The 19118-nt window shown below is 43.5% G+C and overlaps 1 protein-coding gene and 1 long non-coding RNA gene across 10 annotated transcripts in view; both read right to left on the bottom strand.

Annotated features, from left to right (window-relative positions):
- The window catches only part of sema4ba (sema domain, immunoglobulin domain (Ig), transmembrane domain (TM) and short cytoplasmic domain, (semaphorin) 4Ba), a 314544-nt gene that overhangs the window by 120269 nt on the left and 175157 nt on the right, over window positions 1-19118 (bottom strand). The gene's annotated exons all lie outside the window — the stretch shown is intronic.
- Window positions 550-18551, bottom strand: LOC138749689 (uncharacterized). Its single transcript, XR_011348823.1, has 2 exons — window positions 17889-18551; window positions 550-645 (listed from the first exon to the last, which is right to left on the bottom strand). It is a non-coding gene; the product is annotated as an uncharacterized lncRNA (long non-coding RNA).

Genomic DNA, 19118 nt, shown 5'->3' with positions numbered 1-19118 from the left:
CCTGTGGAGATTGGTAGATGCTGGGTAAGTGCATTTTTCCGTTGCTTGAGACTTACTCTCACAACGTCTAACTAAAGCCCCTTTCACACTTGCATCCCAGTAATTCGGCCGTTCAGTGTCCCAGGATAGGAATGGGGGTTTAGCCTTTCACACTAGACCACTCCTAACTGGGACACTGAACGCTTTTACACTTGCAAGGGCATATCCCCTGTGTTTGGTCTGTTCTACCTTTAATAGGAAGTGCCTGCAAAGTTGCTGCCCATTTCACACTTGCCTGGTCTCAACTCCGGCATCTGCAAACACGGGGGATTGTACTAGGGGTCGAGGCTGTCAATCCCCGGTGTGAGATGACGTCATCTCACGCTGGTGTTGAGCAGATTTTTCTTTCACACTTGCCACTTTGAAGGCCGATTGGCGTTTAATTCCTGGGATCACTGGCAAGTGTGAAATGGGCCTAATACGCCTGCATTAAGAATAAACAGTTTAAAAGACAAATATACTATAGTATTTTTGCACTTACACAAAACAAACTTCACTTGCATGAATATATAAACCTTAAACCATTTTACTTTATTTTCAGTCACATTGTTTGAAAACATTTAACTATGGCTGTATCTGCAGGTTCCTCCCCATCCATGGAGCCACCTGAAAGATGAAAAATAACATTATAGATAATTAACTCTCCTCCCCTAAGTTTACAGATAAAGCCTCTGACTGGGGAGACTCTTACTCAGCAGGGATAAGGAGATGTTTTAAGAGAGTCACCCAACAGGGAGCGGCTCTTCATCCTGGGCGACGCCACCACTGTTTCACACAACTTTATTCAAACAGTTACTATGAGCAAAGGCTCTCCACTGGCCGAAATATTTGCTCCCATCTTCTCCAAAGGTTTACGTGTTATTTCAGAAAACATATGATAATTTTCAATTTACGTAGTTTTTAACCTATTTCTTTATTCTTATTTATTTAAACATTTTTGTTTACTTATTTTCCTCTTTTTTTTTGCCTGTTGCTTGAGGCTGCCGATTGCTTGGATTTTGGATACCAGGAGCTTTATTGTACTCTTAAAAAAATGTTTTTTCCTCTTCCAAAATTCATCCCTCACTGAATGACTGCCAATTTATTTTATGCAGATTAAAGTCCTATTATTGAGTCACCTTTGCATCCCCGATTTCCCCATTGTCACTGGAGGCCCAGAAACACTTTTCCCCACTATCCCCACCTCTTACCACTTCTTAATTCCAACCAGATGGATTTTTGATTATTTTCACCCTTCATCCACCCGTTCCCCTTTGCCTGCCGCTCTTAAACATCAAACGTCTTGGGAGAAGAGTCATATAGCATAGAATAAGTCCCTCATTCAATCTGCCCCAACTCTTGAGCACCCATTAACACTAATCTCAATATACTCTTGCATCCCCCTCACACTCCAACCCACCCCTCATTACACACATGCACACTAGGGGGCCATTTACGGTGGCCAATGTACCTACAAACCAGCGTGCCTTTGGGATGTTGGAGAAATCTGAGGACAAGGGGGAAATGTGCAAACAATACACAGAAGTCATCCACAGTCAGAATCAAATGGACAGCACCCAAAATCAGGGTTAAGCCCAGGTCGCTGGTATCATTACCTACTGCATCACTATGCCATCCCCTATCCATGAACCTTAAGTCTGCTCCTGGATAATCAACCTCCAGCCTTGGTTACCCTGATGACACGTCTCTGCAACAGCAATTAAATTGTATCCATTTACATCTATTGATATTAGCTGAAGGCAAGGATGAAAGAACTTATTACACGATCATTACTGAAGAGAAGCAATTAAACTAAATGCTGAACTGCGCGAGTAGTATTCAATGAATCAATTACAAATTGTTTTTAGAAAACTTTTCTTGATTAATGCAAACCTTTACAATTGTGCAAAAACCCAGACAAAAGTAAATCAATGAAGATTCTGCTCAATCTATTTAATAATAGTTCTAATATTGTGGTGGAACTGGATACTGCAGGCATGACCTTGATGGGCTGGGCAGGCTGGCCCGCCTTCTGTACTTGTAGCTCCTCCCCGTAAGATCCCCGAATAAAAGCTGAGAGCCCTGGTCTCCTCCCTCATACCTGCCTTGGACATGAACCAGCAGCATGTAGAGGCATGCCAAGGTTTTCTAATTAATAAAGCCTTTGACCATTTGCTTCGTGTCTGTGGGCAGATATAGATCGCACCACAAATATATTTTCTGCCGAAAGGTCATTGACTAACCTGACACAGTGACGAGAAAATCTTTCAATTGACCTGCTAAATGTTATCTATCTTTGAACTATGATTGGATCACTATTCATCTCAGGTTAGAATAAAAATAGAAAATGCTGGGAACTTAGATAGCTTTTGTTCTGACTTGAATATTAAGGACAATTCTCCTTCCAAAAATGCTACCTGACCAGCCGAGCTTTTCCTGTTTTAAATTTGACTTTCAGCATTGCTTCTTGATCCCGTATGAAGACTACTTGAATTGTCTCCTGTGCTGAAGTTAAATATATAATGTTGTTCCTTTTGGCATTCCAGCCTTTTTTTTAAATTAACCTGTTGGAGTGATGATTGGGCCATCTAGTCATCTAGCTTAGTGGCCACAAAGGCACTGATTTGATGCTTAACATTTACAAGTGACTATCCCCCCCAACTGTATTTTTTTTAAATGGCAATACCCCGATGTTGTTTTCAGAGGTGATAATAACAAGTCGCGTCCACCTCAAGCTCCCCGAGGTGAAGTTTTGCTCTGGTTCCACTGTCCAGATGGGCGGTAGCTTAACAGCAACACCTGCAGTATCCACACGGTCCAAAAGCTCGTCTTGGACCCGTCAGGCATCACCATTTGTAGCCACTGAAAATGTAGTGGTGGCTGATGAGTAAGGAGACACACAGTTTCAGGTAAATCAGAACTCGTTTACTCGAGTTGCGTGCGTATTCTTCTAAAACACTGAATCCCACGCGCCACGTCCTGTACCTGTTCGCTGGACTTCTGGGAGTTGTAGTCTATCTATAAGCGCCGCTACACGTGCTTCAAATAGGCTTCAGTTACTGAGCAAACCCACTTAATGAACTCCTGAAGCGAAGACTGCCTTTTACTTTCTATGGAGGTTGTGTGACCTGCTGAGTTTCTCCAGCACATCTCACGTAAGACTTGGTTTCTTTATGGAATAGCTTATTTTTTGTTTTCCATCAATAAATGAGGCGATAACATCATTGACTGTTACAGGGTGTATCAACATCTCACAGCAATCTACATACATGTGGTCTTTTTATCCCTTCCCATTCCCACCTACCCCCCCAAAAAAGAGAAAATGAAAAGGGGAAAAAAGGAGAGAAAAAAGAAAGAGGCTGGATGTGGCGTCGGCACATCCAATAAGTGTCCATAGAGCCACCCCCTGATATAATTACTTTTATTAATCCATCTATTGGTAGATCACCAAGTCTTTTTGTCAGGGTTTGGCTACAGCCATGCTCCCGTGTTCTCTGGATATGGCTGCCATATTTTAACAAAGGTGCTGTGTCGGTTTCTAAGATTTATACGTATTTTTTTCCCGTGGGAATACAGCCAAGCATCTCGGTTATCCACTTACTGATAAGAAGAGGGGAGTCAGACTTCCAGGTCATTACCAGTATTTTTTTTTGCTATGGGCAAAGCAATAAGTACGGGAAGGCTACCTTGGTTATTCTGGTTAGTGTGTCGGCCAAACCCTGACAAAATGGGGACCAGGTTCCCTGCTCCACTCCACACTGTCTCCGGCTCCTCTGGTTTTGCCTGGTGAATCTTCTGGGGTGTGAGGTAGAGCTGGCGCAGAATGTTATATTGGACCAGTCTGTATCTAGAATTAATAACTATTGTCACACTGTCTCTACACCAGTCCGACCAACATTTCTCGTCAATTGTGATGCCCAGGACTGACTCCCATCGCTCTCTCTTGATCTGTGTAGCCCCTGCTTGGGGCTTTCACCTTGGAATACCGAATACATTCTTGAAATAAGTTTGGGTGCGTTTCCCAGTCGAAGCATCCCTTCAACCTCACTGGGTGTAATGTAAGCCTTGGTTTCTTCAGCTGCCTTGAGATTAAAGCATCTGGATTTCATGTTCTGCACTTAGGTTCAAAGGTAGTCAGTTTTACAACTGTTTTACACTTGTATCATTAAAAGAATTAGCATTCTCTCATTCTTGCTAATATCCATCTGTTCAACTAACGTGTTACATCACAGAAAAGTCTTCAGTTCCCTTTCAACGCGACACCACGTTAAAGGATGTAAACTGATTACTGAGAGTGCAGGCTGTATAATCCCAAGTCGTTAACAGATATTCAAGCCTCCAAATGTAGCATCTTCTCTTGTGAAAAGGAGAGCAAATAAATTTTTAATCAAGTGTCTTCCTTGTTCTGATCTGCTTGTGAGAATTGTTCAGTACCATCAGCAAACTCTCAATGCTCCACAGTTCTTTGCATTGTTTTACAAAATTGCCTTTGGGTGAGCACTGCACCTATTGCAGTGTCAGTCATCCGGGCACTGTCTGCCAGGAGTTTGTCCATTCTCCCCGTATCAGCGTGGGTTTCCCTCCAGGTGCTCGGGTTTCCTCCTACCCTTCAAAATGCACGGGGGTTGGAGGTCAGTTGGGAGTAAATGACCAGCATGGGCCGGAAGGACCTGTTACCACTTTGTATGTCTAAATTAAAACAAAAAGACCGCAGTTTTTCCCTGCTTCCAGTTATGTAGCAGAGCATGATCAAACCACCTCGGAAAACTGCCTTGCATTGTGCAGGAGCCTCCTCCCTTCAACAGAGGAGGCCAGAGTTACTGGGCCCACCATCTGCAAGTAGTTGTGGGACTGCTAACCACTTGAGGCAGTGGAGCATCTTCCTTCATGGGCACAGGTGAAATCTCCACCCTGACGCCATCCGCATCAGATATCTGGACAGGGGAAAGGAAAACTGGATGGAAACTGACAGTGAATAGGGCTAGCTCAAAAGTGACCGGTGGTTGTGGTGCCGAACTGGAGGAGTTAAAGGTTCCTTCTGGGGCTCAGGGGAGTACCGGGTCAATGCGCCAGCAAACCTGGGTTCAAATCCAGCGCTAAGGAGTTTCCTCCCACCCTTCAAAATGTAACAGGAATGTAGGCTAATTGAGCAGCATTGGCTTGTGGACTGGAAGGAAGGGCCTTTTTAACGATTATGCAGTCGTGATGGCGACTAGCATCAAATCAGACAAAGCAGAATGCAGGTGAGCCACCTGGTGTAATAACGTACCATCAAAAGTAGATCTAAGTTTAAAATTTAATCTTAAAAAGCTTTTCCAGCAGGCATCTCAATGAGGCCCTAAAATTCATTTTCCAATTGACCTATCTGATGCCTACTCCAGTCTCCATGAAATAGGCGTTGGGAAGGCAGAGTGCTCGGTGGGAACAAGTCACAGTATTTACTTTAATTGCCCCTCCCCAGATTGGAATTCCATGGTTCTTAAAGGACAATGATCCTCCGTGAGCCTTAAAGGGTTCAGGTCTGAAATGGTCAAATATTCAGGCGCCTTGAGGAAGGGCTCAGGTTCAAAATTTTTAATTTAAATTGAGGCCTACAGCACATTAACAAACTATTTCAGCCCGTGCCGCCCAATCACACCTAATTAACCTACAACTCCCGGTATGTTTTCGAAGGGTGGGAGGAAACCGGAGCACCTGGAGGAAACCCATGCAGACACAGGGAGAACTGTTGGAATCTAGGGGCTAAAATATCACGGAATAGAGGACTATATAACAATTTTAATATTTACTTCATGGTTAAGGGAAAAGTATAAGGTAATTAAGTGGCAATCACAGCATGGAGCAAAGTTGGCTGAGTACAGTAGGGGCAGAATTGTCTGCTTCCAAAAAACAAGGGAGAGGAAATGGATGAAACGATTTAGGAGGAATGCTCAACTGAAGGAGGTGTTGAGTAGCGCAGGAGACACAGGGCAGACCAGAACAAAGAATATCCTGTAAGAAACAAAGGGAATGGAAAAGCCAGTCTAGGAAGAAGATTAAGGTATGAGGAGGTGTTAAGGAGAACAGAAGACATTGGCCAGACAGGAACAGAACGATGATTGGAAATATCTGGGGCAGGAATTGATTTCTGGTCAAATCTGAAGGATTTAAGATAAGATGTCTACACCCGAGATAAACTGTAGAATAAGGAAATTGCTGGGGATATACTTTATGTAAAAATCTAGCATAGGAAGCCAACTTTTGTTCTGTATGATAAATTATAGCTATATAAACTGAGCAGACTGGACAACAGGGGTCAGTCTTGGGGAATAGCTCACTGTGCAGGTGACCTATGAACTAACGACTGACACAGAGCTCTGTTAAGTTTTATTCTTGTGCTTTGCTACATACTGTGGCTGCCCCTTACTTACATTACTCTTTCCCTTCACCATGAGATAAATATTAAATTGTTACATAGTACTGGATTCATGTATACAAAATGATAGTACATAAGCATATATTCTACATATTTTCTATGATTAATTAACCCCTATATTCCAACACTCCCTCAGCCTTTTTATTCAGATGCCTGCCTGCTTTTTCGCTCATCTCTTGAAGGATTCAGGCCCGTAAAATTTTCGATTATATATCTTTGCCTCCTATGGATACTGCATGACCTGCCAAGTTCCTCCGGTAGAGTACGGCTCCGATTATCTAAAATTGACGGGGCCAGCCCTTTTCAGATAAATGGTTTTTTTTTCAGAGAACCGGTCATTTTTTTAAACAAAAGCCCCAATAACAACAGCAAATCACTTGTAACAGCGTTTATACAGCAATAAACAAAGAAAGGCTTCTTAAGCATTAAAATAAAGTTTCATTCTCAGCCATCGCCGATCACCCACACTTCCCCACCGAGGTCCTGTTTGTGCCAGGAGCCCTTCGTCCCCGGTCAGTTCAAATCCGAAAAAAATTTTGAATGAATGATTTCAGATATCCTCGTTTATCCAAAACTTTGAAAAGAAATTTAGATAATTGGGGATTTCTGAGAATTCGATTTTAGATTCATTAGAGTTGGACTGTATTTTTTGTGTTTATACGTGAATCTCCAGTGGATTTGTCTCTTTTCACAGTGTTCAGATGGTACTAAATGCTCCGCTGTTTCACATATCTAACCCTGTAGGGTTGAAATTGATTGTGGGTGGAAGCAGCATAACCCCGCCAAGAAATTGCTCAGCTCCATTTAAGGCGTGTTACAGCATCGACACACAGGTCATCAGTGTGATTCAGGCAGAGTATCAGGAATTCGGGTTTCAAAGGGAATCTAGTGCAACAGCCCTAGAGCAAATGGTCTTGAAGAGGATTTTCAACCTGAAGCATTGACCGTTCATTTTCTCCCTCTGATGCTGCTCGACCTGTTGAGTTCCTTCATCAGGTTGTTTCTTCACACCTCCCACACACCGAGAGACGCTCCCTCTCCACTCCACCTCAGTTACGCAAGCTACACAAGCACTCTGGCAACTAGACCCACGCACAAATGATCCTCAGGGATCTCCACTTTCAGATGAAAGCCCATCTCCACAGGAGTTAGGGAGGGGGGGTGTCAGGGGCTGGTGCGGTTGAGAACCACTGGCTTAACAGGAGCAGCGACTAGCATGAGTAGCAGAGCCCATTTATTAGAGGCAAAATTTTAATTTAGACACCCGCCACAGTTATAGGCCCTTCCGGTCCACGAGCCCGTGCCTCCCAAATACATCAATTTACTGACCACTTGAAGGGTGGGAGGAAACCGGAGCACCTCAGACAAGGGAAGAGCATGCAAAGTCCTTACAGACAGCACCAGATTCGAACTCATGTCGCTGGCACCATGATATCATCGAGCTAACCACTATACTAAGTGTGCCACCCAAATTTATTGAAGCATAACAGTTCATGCCCCATGTTGCGTAGGCCGCAGTCATGGCCTTTTCTGCATTGGTGTCTTCTTCCAGCCTTTATCCTTCGATAAAATTTCAGTGACGCATTCAGTGAAGCCCGCACTCCAGCAGAGAAAGCTTATCTTGTGGAAATGCACAACAAACAAATTCATGACTTTTTTCCTCCCTTTGTATGACAGAGTTCATTATTTCTGATTCAGGGTCAGAGATGCTGCCTTCTCCAAAGCAACTTAAAATGGAAGAAGCATTTTTTTTAAACAGTGATGACTTTGGTCTGAGACAATGAAAAAGCTGACCATGTGTGCATTATAGCGCGAATTGGAATTCATTCGAGTCAACAGGTCACAGAACTCAGGATACATCCTGGTGACGATTGCACGCCTGATGGTATTGATTCTATAAACGCTCTGCCTCAAAGCCTTGTTAAATATCACATTTTATTGAATTCCTTTAATTAGTTGAATGAAAGAAACCTGTTGTGTGTCTCAGAAATGAAAATGACCAAAAAATAAACAAGCTGGAAATCTAAAATAGAAGCAGAAAATGATGGAAAATGTCAGCAAGTCAAGCCTCAGAGATGTGGGAAGAGGGACTAGAGTTAATACTTTAGATTGAAGATACCTTTTCGGAGTTGGGTGGTAGTAAAATTATTCGTTTAAAGGCAATTGCCATGTGCAGTACAATTTGGCTGCTGATGTTTGATGGTTATATTTTCTTGGATGGGTAGACTATCTACGTTGCAATAGCGTGGATCTCCCAGTGGCCACCCATTTCAATTCCCCCATCCCCTTGCTGACATGTCTGTCCATGGTTTCATGCACTGCCACACTGAGAGCACCCGCAAACCTCATCTTCCGTCTGGGCGCCCTCCAACCAGATGGTATTAATATCGAATTCTCTGGCTTCTGTTAAAACTTGCACCTCTTCTTCCTCCGTCACTTTCCCCCACTCTGTCTCTCTCTCTCCCCCCCCCCCCCCACCTTTTTCCCTCTGCCTCCCTTCACAGAGCCAAAACCAATTCTCACCTCTCCACATCATATCCAATTAATAACTTTTGTTGCTCAGGACTCCTCACCCAGCCAGCCTTTTCTTTATTCTAATGCCTTCCTGTTCTTATTCCTTGAAAAGGACTCAGGCTTGAAATGTCGGTAATATAGCTTTGGACACTGGACACTGGACACTGCAAGACCAGCTGAGCTCTTCCAGCATTTCTGTGTGTTTTTACAACAATCACAGCATCTGCAGACTTTAGCTCTATATTATCTTGGACACTCCCCCCCCAGAAAGCATTAATTAAGTATGACGCAAGGAAGCTGAGTGGACTTCAAATCTTTTGGGAGCAAGTTTCAAGCTGATCCTGCTTGGGTTTAACTGTATAAGTAATACCTAAGCCATAGGTGCTCTGTGATTAGTGAGGAATTGCTTAAGATGGTATGTGGGTGGAAAGAAAACGTTTAAAAAACACTGTTTTAATCATATGTAAATGACTCGTTATGTCCACGGTTTCATAACTCCAAAGGAAATGGGCCAAAGAAAATATTTTTCAGGCAAAGTATTTCAGTAACAATTGGGTCTAGAGCAGTGATTCTCAACCTTCCCTTCCCACTCACATATCACCTTAAGCAATCCCTTACTAATCACAGAGCACCGATGGGATTAGGGATTACTTAAAGTGGTATGTGAGTGAAATGAAAAAAGTTGAGAACCACTGGTATAAAGTGTCTGTAGGGAGAGGGAAGCTGTCCGCGTCAAACACTGTACTCAATCTGATGAAAGTGCATCCCCAGAGTCATTGAGTAGTGAAGTGAGTTTGAGGATTTGGAACCAGAATCAATGCAGGAACGCGGATGTATTTCTCATATATATAATCTCTCATATAACAATTACAGCACGGAAACAGGCCATTAGGCCCTTCTAGTCCGCACCGAACCAAACACCCCTTTCTAGCCCCACCTCCCTGCACAATGCCCATAACCCTCCATCTTCTTCTCATCCATATACCTGTCCAACCTTTTCTTAAATAATACAATTGACTCCGCCGCCACTATTTCTCCCGGAAGATCATTCCACACGGCTACCACTCTCTGAGTAAAGAAGTTCCCCCTCATGTTACCTCTAAACCTCTGCCCCTTAATTCTTAACTCATGTCCTCTTGTTTTAATCTTTCCTCCTCTTAACGGAAATAGTCTATCCACATCCACTCTGTCTATCCCTTTCATAATCTTAAATACTTCTATCAAATCCCCTCTCAACCTTCTACGCTCCAAAGAATAAAGACCCAATCTGTCCAATCTCTCCCTATACTCTAGATGCTTAAACCCAGGTAACATTCTGGTAAACCTTCTCTGCATTCTCTCCACTCTGTTTATATCCTTCCTATAATTAGGCGACCAGAACTGCACACAGAACTCCAAATTAGGCCGCACCAACGTCTTATACAATCTCAACATCACCTCCCAACTCCTATATTCCATGCAATGATTGATAAAGGCCAGCATACTAAAAGCCTTCTTCACCACCCTATTCACGTGAGTTTCTACCTTCAGGGAACGATGTACCGTTACTCCTAAATCTTTCTGCTCTTCTGTATTCCTCAATGCTCTCCCATTTACCACGTATGTCCTATTCTGATTCTTCTTACCAAAATGAAGCACCTCACACTTATCAGCATTAAATTCCATCTGCCATTTTTCAGCCCACTTTTCTAAGCAGCCCAAATCCCTCTGCAATCCTTGAAAACCTTCTTCATTATCCACTATTCCACCTAGCTTAGTATCGTCTGCATATTTACTAATCCAATTCACCACCCCATCATCTAGATCATTAATGTATATAACGAACAACAATGGGCCCAATACAGATCCTTGAGGCACACCACTGGTCACCGGCCTCCAACCTGACAGACAATTATCCACTACCACTCTCTGGCCTCTCCCTTTCAGCCAATGTTCAATCATTTGACTATCTTAAAATTTATACCTAAAGACTGCACCTTCCTAACTAACCTTCCATGTGGTACCTTATCGAAGGCCTTACTGAAGTCCATATAGACAACATCCACTGCGCTTCCCTCATCCACATTCCTAGTCACCTCTTCAAAAAATTCAATCAGATTGGTCAAACATGACCTTCCTTCCACAAATCCATGTTGAGTGCTCCTGATCAGACCCTGTCTATCCAGATGTTTATAAGTACTATCTCTAAGAATTTTCTCCATTAATTTACCTACCACAGACGTCAAACTTACAGGCCGATAGTTGCCAGGCTTCCTCCTTGAACCCTTTTTAAATAACGGAACCACATGCGCATTGCGCCAATCCTCCGGCACTATCCCCATATCTAATGATATTTCCAAGCCAGGATGAAGGCGAACCTGTTACCATTGGGGTACAATGCATCTACTGCCCTTATCCAACTTTTGTGTGAAAACAAAAACAATCTGCTGGAAGAGCTCAGTGGGCAAAAAACAATGGTCAGTGTTTTGGATTGGAACCCTACATCAAGACTGTTGTCCAAATCAAATTAAAGATCTGCTGCTTGCATTTGATAGATATCCTTCCATCCCCTTCATATTTGTGCCCATCCAAAACCCTCCTAAATATGTCTATTAAATCTACTTCCATCACTACTGCCACCATCCCATTCCAAGCACCTACCTATTTGACGGACACATCTCCATTAAACGCCCTCCCTTTCACAAGGTTTTCTGATGTGTGACAGTTTTACCCTGGGGATAAGATTCTGACCGCCCTTCGTATCAATGCCTCCTGTGGTTTTATAAACCTCAATTAAGTCTCCCCTCAGCCTCTGATACTCAAGAGCAAAGAAAAACAAAATTTGTCCAATCTCTCCCTATCACTCGTACCTTCTAAACCAGGCAACATCCTGGTAAACCCTTTCCAAAGCTTCCAGAATTGCACAAAGTATTCCAAAATTTTATAGAGCTGCAATATGACCTCTTTACTTTTATACTTAATGTTCCACCCAATGAAGCCAAGCCTGCCATAAGCCTTCTTTACCATTAATCAACATCAGCGGCCACATTCAAGAAACATGGACCTGAACCCTACCCCAGCTCCCTCTGCACATCATTGCGTTCAAGAGTCTTTAGAACATTACAGCACAGAAAAGGGCCTCCTTGTATCAAACCATCTTTTTTGCATAGTCCCACTGACCTGCACCCAGTCCATAGCCCTCCATACCTCTCCCATCCATGTACCAATCCAAATTCCTCTTAAATGTCCTGCCATTAACTGTTTACATTCCCCATACATTTGACCTCGCACTTGCCCAGAATAAACTCAATCTACCATTTTCCTGCCCATATCTGTAACTGATCTAGGGTCTGATAAACCTCAACATTATCCACAACTCCACCAATCTTTGTATCATCTACAAACTAGGGGGAGCTAGATACTGCTCATGGCGACTCTTCATTTACCTTACAGCAGGCAAAAGTTAAAGCGCGTTACATTTTTAATGCATTATTACATGATTAAAAAAGGAGCCCTGAATTCTTGGAGGTTAGCGCTGTTACAGCTAGTGATCAGGACCAGGGTTCAAATCCAGCTCTCTCTGTAAGGAGTTTGCATGTTCTTCATGCACTTTCATGCATGTCCCCAAGGGGCTCCGCTTTCCTCCCACCATTTTAAATGTACCGGAGGGTTGTAGGATAATAGCGTGTACTTGGCCGGCACTGGCTCGTGCGCCAAAATGCCCTGTAAAAGAAAAACCCACGCACTAACTTTTTCACCCAAATTATTTATTCCTTTCACAAACAACAGGGGTTCCAACACCAATCAATAATGGTTTATTTAACATAGAATTAAGGTTTTTTAATGACCTTTCAGAGTAGATGTTCACACACAACTGACCAAAACTCAAAATCTCCAATCTCTTACGCGATTTTACACTGAATACCAGAAGTGCGGACTTACAAATACATGCCACTCATTGACCTATTTTTGCGGACCGCCTGCAGTTCAGTTTAGACTGCAGGCAGTCCGCAAAAATGTTGAGGGGTGCCGCAGGAAAAATTTCGGAAAAGGAATGAGTCGCTCATTTCCACTCCGAACTCCGTTGCACAGCCTGCGTGTGGCGAATTTTGTGAAAATTTCCCCTTATGCAGCGGCTGTGAAAAAACCATAAATGGTAAACTGGCCCCCAGCATGAATAACAGCCTTCCACCTCTATCCCGTGTCTTCGATGGGCTGACTATTTAAGATTATTTTTAATAAAACAGAAAATGTGATATTACATGAAATTTCCTTTAGTCTACCATAAGGCTGAAAACGATTTGCTATGAGCAAAAATTGTCCAGTGCTCCTTACCAGAGAAAAGAGAGATCCCCCCGCCCCCTGTGTCCATGGCTTAATCTCCAGTGCTCCCGCAGCCACACAACCTTCTGTCTAAACCATCAGCAACCCGAACTCCAGATGCGCACCGCAGCGCCCTCGGGACGCTCTTGCATTCCGTTCCGATGCTTGATACCCCTTCAGCCAGTCTTGACCCAATCTCCAGCAGTTCGCAGTCTAGTGCGAGTTCTTTGATCACAGGCACCAGTAGCTCGTAGCCTGTGTGGATTCCTTGCTTCGAGTCACCAGTAGTTCCCCCGCCTGTGTGCTCTTGAGCCTCAGAGCCCCTCACTGTCCCGCCTCCGTGGACACTGTCTCGTGGGTCATCTCCTCTGCTTCACCTTCTCACCCGTTTTCTGGTGCCCTGTGCCAGCCCTCTGCTTCTCAGGAGTCTGCAACTCCTTGTGGCTGCTGCCGATCATACGCGCCACCATATAGCGCCAGATGCCACGGTCGCGGGATTCAAAAATGAACCACCGTCGGCTCTTTAAAGCTTGTATGGAGCCAGTCGGACCCCACAGGTTAGCACCAAGATTTTGCTCTCCTCAGGACTGCACCAGCGGCAGCACTACCGTTACAGCAGTTCCCGCAGCCATTTTGTCCATACACTTATGCAAATCGGCCTTTCCAAATTGCCCAGAGGTGACTGAGTACCCAGAGACAACAGAGCAGTTCACAAAATGGATGCTTACACAGATCATGGCCTACTACCTGAAGCTCTGTGTGCGCCGGGCAGTTGGGACAACACCGTTGGCATCATTAGAATTTCAAAATATGCTTCATTTTAAATTCTGGATTAAACTAAATGGACCTGCACCCAAGGTTGGCTATCCCATTGAGTCTGTTCCTTCCAGGTTGGGTGTAACTACTGCACTAGGATAAAAGGATAGACTGAAGTGAAAAGCTCAAAGATTTGGCAGTGTTTCAACATAGTGCTTGCCATTATAATAGCTCCCAGAAAGATACAAAGCATAACACTGGATTCCAGTGTTAGCAAATCAGTTCAAAGGTCTCTAAACACAGGATGAGCTTGGGACATAACACAAAGGAAGTCAGGAAGAAGCCTTTACAGGAACATGGAATAAATGAAGGCAGAAAGGATGTTGATATATATTGTCGATGTCAAATTCCCAGTGATCACTGGGGGAGTCAGAGGTGGAGAGGGTGAGTAAATTTAAGTTCTTGGGAGTCACCATCTTGGATGATCTTTCCTGGACCCAACACACTTATGGTGTTGTGAAGAAAGCACGTCTGCGCCTCTACTTCCTCAGTAGTTTGCCGAGGTTTGGTACAACATCGGAAACCCTGGCAAATTTCTATAGATGTGTGGTGGAAATTGCGCCGACTGGCTGCATCACAGCTGGCATGGGGACACCAATTACCCCTGAGCTTAAAGCCCTGCAAAAGGTAGTGGAACAGCCCAGGGCATCACAGGAAAAACCCTCCCCCTTCCATCGAGAACATCTACAGGGATCACTGCCGTCGGAGAACAGCAGCAATCATCAAGGATCCAAACCACCCAGCACACGCTCTGCTCTCACTGCTACCATCAGGAAAGAGGTACAGACAAGACTCAAGCCACCAGGTTCAGGATCAGCTGCTACCCTGCCACCATCACACTCCTCAACATAAACTAAATCAGGAAGCCATTTAAAGTATCTTAGCTTTTTTTTCTCTCTTTATATATTGCAATTTACATTTTTATATTTGTTTATATGTGTACACTGTGTAGTTTTTTTTTCACTACTTTCCTGGCCTGCAGGGAAAAGAATCTCGGGGTTATATGTGATGTCATGTCAATAAATCTGACAATAAATCTGAATTCTGATCACTTTCACCATGACAGACACTAGAAACAACTGGACTTACTATTACCTAATCTGTATGGAAACAAGAACATCTGCAGATGATGGTGTCTCATGCAGATTACACAATTGCCAGAGAAACTCAGCAGGTCTTGCAGCTGCCAGAGAAAACAAAAGGCAGTTGTTCTGTGGTTGAGACCTTCATTGGGACTTATTGAATGCACTTAAAAAGGAGGCAGATAGATTTTCTGCACAGAAAGGGAACCAGAGAACTTGGAGAGGGAATAAAAAAAAGCATGAACAAAATATGGGCAGGTGCCCGAGCCAAATGATGAAGGGCTCAAGCCTGAAACGTCAGGTTACATATCTGATAGGCTCTATCAATAACCACCAAGTTGAGAGCAGGGGAATGATAGGCTTTAATAAACACAAAACTTTGGCTGGCCTGAATCCAGGTACAGGAATGCTGGAAGGAGGAAGGGAGGTTGACCTTTATGGCCAGGTCATGGGAGGATCATAGGAGATGAGTCACTAGTGGGCGGGCCAGCCTCATACATACAACAGCACACAGATAGGGAATAATGTACAAGGAGGAAACATATCACTACAATATCTTTACATAAAATGCAGTGTTTGACCTGCTGAGTTTCTCCAGAATTTTGTTTTCATTCGAAATATAGATACCTGAAGTCATATACAGTAAAATCCCTTTCATCTGGAATTCAAGCAACCAACTATCTTGAGCAACTGGCAGAAAAACTGAGGAAAATAAATAGGAAAGAAATATGAAAAAGTTTAAAATCAGTGCCCCCTAGTGGCTAGTTGGCCATCATGCAAACTCAAGCAACCAGAAAATTCACTTAACCAACATCTACTAATTGGCATAGATGCCAAAGAGTGGGGATTTATATATCCAGGTCCTCCTTCATTGCCACTCATTGACGGTGAACCCTCCCAAATGAAATGGGGGAGTAAATACCTTCACCATAAGGACTGCAGCAGTTCAAGATGACAGCAGAGGGACCACCTTCTTACAGCCAATTATCGATGCCAATAAATGCTGGCCTTGACATGGATGCTCAGTAAAATTAATAAATAAAATTAATAGCAACAAAATTAAAATAGGATGACATTTTGTGAAGACCAGAATTACTGTGGCGTGGAAATTATTTGAACTGAATGCACTTCCAAATGGATCTTTCTGTAATTTCCACAGATATTGCAAGAAGAGTGACCCAGTAAAAGGAGCAAATTTTTCCAAATCATGAGAATGAATGCAATTTATTTTCACATCAGCCATTATTGAACGCTAATGCAGGTCAATACAGTCTGCTCAAACTCTTCACAATCGGAATGATACAGTGGCTTCTTCAGCGTGCTGTTATAACTCTTTAGGCTACTGAATATCACGGTCTGGTATGGGGACACTAATGCCCCCAAGCATAAATACCTGCAAAATGTAGTGGGCACAGCCCAGGACATCATAGGCAAAACCCTCCCCACCATCATTTATACCAGTGGTTCTCAACCTTTTGCTTTCCACTCACATACCACTTGAAGTAATCCCTATGCCATCGGTGGTCTGTGATGAGTAAGGGATTGCTTCAGGTGGTATGTGAGTGGGGAGGTTGAGAACCACTGCTCTAGACCCAATTGTTACTGAAATATTTTGCTTGAGAAAAATTGCCATTGGCCCATTTCCTTTGGAGTTATGAAACTGTGCAATGCGGGATGATTAAGAGTGGTTTTCAAACTTTTTCTTTCCACCACGTACCCCTAACTCATCACAGAGCATCGGTGGCATAGGGAATACTTAAAGTGGTATCTGAGTGGAAAGAAAAAGCTTGAGAACCACTGCTCTACAGGGGAACGCTGCTGTCGGAGAGCAGAAGCAACCATCAAGGATCCACATTACCCAGGCACACGCTTTGTTCTCGCCTCCTCCATCAGGAAAGAGGTCTAGGTGCCCCAAGACTCGCACCACCAGGTTCGGGAACAGTTGCTCCCCCTCCACCATCAGACTCCTCAACAGCAAACAATCAGGGACCCATTTGAGGTCTCTTTTGCACTTTACTGATTCTTTCCTCTCTGCATTGCAATTTGTTTCCATTTCATTATTTGTTTACAAGTATACGTTGAGTCAGTTTGAATTTGCACTGCCAATAAATGGAAATTCTTCCTTGCCTGCAGAAAATAAGCATCTCAGGGTGGTATGTGATGTACTCTGTCAATAAATCAGAAGTAAAGCCAAACAGCCAATGTTATCTCCCTTCCTCCCACCCCAAAACCAAGTTTTAAACTAAAAAGCCCCTGTCTTGCATGGCTGATAGAACCTTGCAAGGATAAATGCCATTTAAATGGTCCAGTTCAATGGAAGATAAAAAGCGGAGCCAGTGCCTCCCCCCAAGTCTCCAAAACCCTAAAGTGGCAAATAAATGAGATTTGTGGCAACAATGGCCATGCACAGAGCAGGAAACAAGTTCAAAACAGAGTTTATGTTTCATTCTACCGCATTTATAGAACTTGGAGAATAGCTGGGCTGCAGCCAACTGCACAGCTCTCTAACCATAGCTTACGTTTGATTATTGATTTTTAAAATCAGAACTCAATGATAAACACAATGCAGAGTGTAATCCCTTCCCTGTCCCCAGGGTTTTAGAAAGTGCATTTTAAGTGTGCACTAGTTGTACATAATCAGCATTTTCCAAAGCCACATTTTAATGGGACGTCGTGCAAATCAGAGCTTTTGTGAAAAGCCAGTGCAATACTAAGAGTAGGATTTGGTAACGTCAACTTACCAATTTATCAAGGAGGTCCCCCTTCCCCCGTCAGCATATGTTCACCGAGCAACACCAATGCTCGCTTCCACACACTGAACAAGTCTCGAAGAAATCAATTCTTTTTTTAAACTGATGGGCAGGGTCCAACGTTTGCTTCAGTACTGTCACTGGTAGCTGCTTGTTTTCCAGTCTTTCGAAATGGAGTGAGAGAGAGAGAGAGAGAGAGAGAGAATCAACCAAACGAACTGCTCTCGAGTCTCCAAAGATTCGCAGCAACAAATGATGTGGAGATTGCTCTCATGTCAAAGTTTATAAGCCAGAAGCTACCACACATGACCCAGCAGCGAGCTGTGGGACGACTCCTGTCCTGCACTGGAAACCTTTGCTGTTCCTTTGGAGAATGAAGTAGTCAAAAGGGCTGGAAAAGCCTGAAAATCTTCTTGCAAATTAAAGGCTACTTCTGAACAGAGTTTTTTTTTTAAAAACCACTCCCACCAATAAAGCAATCTGGCAGATTAGAGTGAAAGAAGGAAAATACTTCTCAAGCATTCAGGACATCACGACAGACCCAAATATAAATCAAGAATTTCACAGGACACTTGGGTAATTTGTGAATCCTTTTGTCTCCTTGGGAAACAGCAGGAAAAATGTCAGGAACTGAGGAGTGCAGACACTGCAAACTTCTTCCCTGCTGCTGGTTTCGAAACAAACCCCTCAGCACCCCCCCCCCCCAAAGGAATTAAAGCAAGACATACTAAAACCTACCAACCAACGGCAGGCATTTTATCGGCTGGCTCTGATGGAATGTTTACTATAGACATAGTGTGTACAACAAGGCTGAAGCATTTGTTTAATCTTTTTAATAGCAGCCAAAGTACACACCCAAACTAAAACAGTACTTTTCACTTGAATTGAGCCGCATTATAACCTACTTCAACATCAACAATCTGCATTTCTGTGGCATCTTTGAAACAACAAGGTCGGGGATGCCACTACTGGGGGGTGGGGGGGGGGGGGGAGTAATATTCACATGACCATACACCTCTGCAGAAACCTGAACTATTGATCTGGGGATGCTCAGTGCGGCTGCTGGGGGTTTAAAATTTAACAAGAACATAGAACATGGAAGAAGCAAGGTATTTAACCCTTGAGCTGATTCTGTTAGTACCACTCATGGGGAGGGAATGCCATGGAATCGCTACCTTCAGGTTGAAGGAATTCCTTCTCATCTCACCCATGAACAATCGA

The sequence above is a fragment of the Narcine bancroftii genome, chromosome 14, assembly GCF_036971445.1.
Source record: "Narcine bancroftii isolate sNarBan1 chromosome 14, sNarBan1.hap1, whole genome shotgun sequence".
NCBI lineage: Eukaryota > Metazoa > Chordata > Chondrichthyes > Torpediniformes > Narcinidae > Narcine > Narcine bancroftii.
The sequence above is the reverse complement of the archived record's forward strand: the minus strand, read 5'-3'. Positions and strand labels throughout refer to the sequence as shown.